Genomic DNA, 5616 nt, shown 5'->3' with positions numbered 1-5616 from the left:
GCACTGTATGCACTTAGCAGGATGGTGGTGGATACCAAAACAGGAGCATCAAGACTTGATGACTAACATTCAGACATGAATTCAAATGATTACCGATGTCTTTCAGATGTGTTAGTGGGCAATTACTTGCTAACAAATTGCCCTAAAAATATTTAAACAGAGATATGTTGATGATTATGCATTTGTCAGCTTGTTTCTGCTACACTCTGTAGTAGTCACAATTTGGTAAATATGGCTCTAAGTAAAGGCAAAATACATGCAGTGACCAAACCTCTTCAAAACAAAAGTGCTGTCATGCAATGTTTCATAGATTAAAAAGATACAACATGAAGAAAGGAGAAAGTGGAATAAAGACTTTCTTAGTTTTATAATAAACACTGGCTTTTAATATTGACCTTTAGTAAATAAGTAACTGTAGCATAAAGATTAGCTTAGTGATATTAGTGATATGCTTTGATGAAAGCATTCCTACAAGATTACTCACTACAGTTACTGTGAGTCAAAAAGTTTCAGTTATATTTTATCTCAAGACATACAGTCAGACATATCATAAAGATACTGTAGGGTCACCAACAGATCCTGATATTCAGTCATGAGGTCTCTCAGCTTGAAAACAGGTAATAGCTGAAATGCTGATTGCACAGCTGTCACTGCTACAACCGCAGTTAACCCTTGCTGTGGCAGACTGTGTTCTTACACCTCTATATGGTCTGGGGAAAGAACAACAAAATGTCTCTCTGTGCTTCAAAACAGGATTTTTTTTTTTTCTTTTTTGAACGCAGCTGTGATCCAAAATCCCTCTTCCTCTCCTTCTCTCCCCATTTCCTGGATCCAGCCAGCCATCCTTCTCAGGGCCATGTGCATCCTGTTGCCTGCTGGCTGTGTTTTTTCCCGTTTTGATTTTTAATTTTTTTTTTTTCCTCTCTGTGGATTCACGCTCTGCAAGTGCTGTAGAGAAGTGAAGTGGTGATGGACACCACAGTCCCTCATCTTTACCTTGGCTGGAAAGGCAACATTTGTCACTAAAGTGTGACAGAGGCAACAACCAGTGAGGAAAATTGAGCTCCGTGAACACGATGACTCATTGTAACATGTGATTTGTGTCCGGATATGGCCTTTGTTACTGCAATCATGTTGATTTCAATGTGGAACTTGAATAATGACTCTTGTACAAATTGAAATTACAGTTTCCAGTTGACAACAGCAACATTAAAGCTGTACTGATCAATATTGTTATATTAACACTGAATTCCATGACTACTTGTATGTGAAAAGGGTCACTCACAGTGATGAACGAGAATTTTGGCATCTGTCAGCTCATCGTTGAATGAATGCTAATGTTGCTCATGTCTGCTCGTGTCTGCCTGACGTGACAATAGGCAGCAGTTTGCTCGTTCACCATAGCTTTTCTAGGTCATAGTATGTCAGTGTTGTATTAGCATGTGCTTCTACTGACCCCAGAGTGACCTAAAATGAATAACCCTAACTTTGAAACCCCCCATCCACTCAAGAATGTGTTTTGCTTCTCTTGAGTGTGTGACATTTACCATGCAGAATGATGTTTGTTCACAGGGCTGTTTTCAGAATCTATGAATATTTGTATTATTCATAAATTCTGGATTCTCCAATGAGGGTGGGGACACAGATGTCTTTTTAAGAGTTACAATACAGGTAATTTACATTTTTTAAATGGAAAAACCATATCAGACACAAATTATTACTCCTAGAAAAGTACTTTTTATACATCTTCAAACTGTCTGGTGGGGGTCTTTACAATAATATTGTGTAATCTGTAGTCTGTAGGAATTCCAGAATAATGAAAGTCATATCTAATTTCCCTTGAATAGTGTCCACATGCTTTTTAAAACTAAAAACTATCATAAGAGATGATACTGTGCTTGCTTTTCCTATTAAGGTTTTTACTAGGTTTTCCTATTAAAACAAAAGTCCAAAGATCAAGGCCAACAAATTAAAGGGTTAATAATTACAGAAGTCTACAAAATTATCTCCCTGAGTTATGAAATCTCTCAGTCTAGAAATAAGCACCTGTCTGCTGGGAAATGGCAGCAGGGTTGTGAAACCTATCCTCAACAGGTGAAATGACATGTGACGCACCTCCATCACACTCGGCACTCCCTCTGTCACACTCCATCGGTGATAGCTTTATACCCAGAAGTTCCTTTTCACCCTTTGTTGTAGTTTACACAACAATAAGGAAGTCAAGGTGAGCTGGGAGTTTGGAGAGTGGTAAGGAAAACAGACTTTCTGTTAATAAGAAATGGAAAACATAGCTGCTACTTTTGGCTCAAAGGAAGCCTAAGAGGAAGTGCTAATCCCTTGTTGGCTTTAACACACCTGAGGGACTTGGGAGAGGATTACCTTTGGTCTCTCGTCAACTGTCTGACTGGAATGAACGAGCCTCAGAAAATTCATCTGTCCCTCCTCCTTTTGATAAGTGAGAGGCCCTGGCTGCTAGCTCCTCAGTCACCATGAAAGAATTTACTGCTGGGGTAGAAAACGTGCCTTGAGGGGATCTTTTCCTTCCCCCCTCTCTGTTTTCCATTCAGCCGTCAACCGAGGATGTTCCTCTCTGAAAAGGCTGGTAGAACAAAGGGGATGTTATCGGGCTGTGTTATGAATGTCCCCATCAGCTGTGGTTATAGGTAAACACCTGCCTGCTTTCTAAACACCCAGAGGCCCCTATTAGTTTCATCACACACTCTAAGGTCACCAACAACCTACTAAACAGCATGAGCTGAAGTCCAGAGTTTGCTGAGTTTCCAGCAAGACTTTAATAGTGCTGACACAACTTCCTGTTTTGTTTCAAATACATAACTGATTTAAGTCTATTTAAGTGTCCCACAGGCAAGGTCACAGAAATAATGTTAATGATTTATATGATGTTATTTTGGGAAACCTTCCATGTGGGATTAGCATTCTGGTAAAACAACTTGAGAAATAGACAATATTCTGGTCTACTTACTTGCTTTTCCTGAGCTTTTGACCCTATCTCATGGCCTTCATCAGCAGCGGTTGTTTTGTCAACTGCTTTTTCCAAGGTCAAGCATAGACTATTAAGCCTAGCCTTCAACCTAGGGTAGGATATTGTCTGCCTTAGTGTGATGCGCTAAGCCATAATGACCTAATTATTGCCCCCTGAGGGCAGAAGGTGGAAAACACCCACTGATACTTGTCAGATTGGGAGAGTTTTAAAACAGTATTTTAGTTTTTCAGGAGGAAAGACTTCAAGGATGAAGACTAACTGGATGTGTTGTCAAATGTACGTCTGGTTAAAGAGTGGTTATATCAAGCACAACTCTTACGCCAACACAGATGACTGTGACACTGAAAGTGCTCATAATAATAGAAAGTTTTACCTATCCACCATGTTCAAATGATATCTCGTTGTTATTATGACAATGACAATAAAGTATTGCGAAAATGAAACCTCCAGAGCAAGCAAATTAGTTGGCCTATGGGTTAAGATTGTTTAGTCATCTGCTGTTAAATATCAAAAATCAACTGTCAGTTTCAGAAACGTTGGCACTATCCACAGTAAGTCACCCCGGCTGTGTGCAGATAAGCCCAGAGGAGGGCGGCTAGTGTGGCTTGCTGTTAAACTGATTCAGCTGCGATGACTGGTATTTACCACGTCCCACAAAGCTTTCTAACCCACAGTCTAGATTTGCACTAGTGTACATAGAGAAAAAGTGTAGCTGCATTCATGGTAAAGGTTAATAGGTAGTTTGTGAGGACATTCCTGAGAAGGTCAAAAATGTAAAAGGTGAATTCCAAATATGCTTTAGACTTTAATGTTTAATGAGTTGCCTCTTTGGCCTTTAACATTAGAATGTCTTTGAAAATATCCATAGCTTTGACAAGAATGTCTTGCCTTTTGCTTAGTTTGGTGCACTTACCAAAACTACCAAACATGGCCTGAAAGGAAAGGCACACAGCTTCAAGTGTTTACAACAAAGGGGCAGCTGTGGGGTCATTTCAATCTGTCTGTTCAAAAGGACTGGTCTGGAGGAAACAGGAGTTCCAGGAGACAGAGACACTGTGTCATCTTAGTTGGCGTCACGTTTTATCAGTTGTCCACATGGCTGTCTGCTGATAAACCCATCTGAAAAGGGTGCCAGTGATCCTGGCCTCTTCTTAGGCCTCTTCAGAGGACGCCCCTGTCTCACCAAGTTAATTGTAGAGATATGAGGATGTGGTGCAAATCCACTTTGTATGTTGAAATGTGGCAAGATTAAACTTGGGACTTTTTAAATTTGGTCTGGTGGCACATGATGCCCCAATAACTTCTTGTAGAGCTGTGTTGTGCAATTGCTTCCTCAGATCTCAACTGTGAAGTAAGAACCAAAAAAAAAAAAAAAAAAACCCATAAAAATCTGAGGGTGAAACAGTCATGGAACAAGTCTGAATCCCTTCAGTGTGATGAAAGCCACATTAACCGTTTGATTCCCCCCCCTCCCTCTCCAATATCTGTAAGCCCCATTCCCTGGTTTTTATCCACACTTTTGTTTTGATAGAGAGCAGCAGCTTCCTCTCTGTCACCGTTACAGCTGGACAGTACCAACGCGCGCTGGAGCTCAGGGTTACTCGGCCACCTGGCTGCAAGTGCGTCAGTGTTTCTTGCACAGCCTGTTTCCTCGCATTGTGCTGCTGCTCACTGGCAGCATCCACAATGTTAATAGCTGAACATGTCATTTCTCTGGGGACCATGTGAGAGATAGTAAGAGCTGCCCGACCAAACTTATCACTTTATGATTCCTGCAGCCCTTATATATCAGAGGGGAAGTTAACCAACCATCCGTGTCATTAAGTCCTGACTAGGTGCTGACATGTCAATCACAGGAACTCAACTTGTAGTTCCTTGTTATATATTATACAGTGACTCATTGGTGTGGTAAATTAGTATGTGTTTAACTTGGCAGAAAGAGCACATCTGACAGTAACAATAGCTCTGTTGTATTCAAGTGTCGCAGAAAGTCATGACAGTGTAACAGCATGAACAGTGACATGACATTGAAATTGAATCAGCTAAATGGAATTCAGCCATCGTTAATTTAAATTTTCACACCTGTGCCTATCCTACTGTGCGTGTGTGTGTGTGTGTGGGGGGGGGTGGTCTTACTTGTAATTAGCTCCTGATGCAACACACCTGGAGGATCACCAGGAGAGCAGAGATGTTGACATTTAAATCAGTTAGACAATCCCAAAAGGAGGAATAGTTTATTTGTTGTTTTGGACTGTAACTTAAACGTCGAGAGAACAGGGCTGGCACCATCGTTGTGAACAGAAGGTATTTCACTTGTAGTTTGAAACTTTTTGGATTAGAAATGTATTTGATTCAGGCTGACAAACATTTTCAATCCAACCTGTCTAACCTGTCACAGTAAAATGTTTGTTTCTGGTTGATGTGTTTGAGCTGCACCAAAGACAATTCAGGTTTACCAGAGAAGATGATTTTCTTGGTAAATGACAACATGTGAATGAATTCTGGTTTTGACAGGTGGCCAGTATCATTGGCAATGCATTTTGTCAGTGCTGTGAACAGTCTAGCAGCTCTGTTTTGGATGCCGAGCAGGAACATCACACCACCTTAGTGCT

Source organism: Lates calcarifer, linkage group LG17 (assembly GCF_001640805.2).
Source record: "Lates calcarifer isolate ASB-BC8 linkage group LG17, TLL_Latcal_v3, whole genome shotgun sequence".
NCBI lineage: Eukaryota > Metazoa > Chordata > Actinopteri > Centropomidae > Lates > Lates calcarifer.
The sequence above is the reverse complement of the archived record's forward strand: the minus strand, read 5'-3'. Positions refer to the sequence as shown.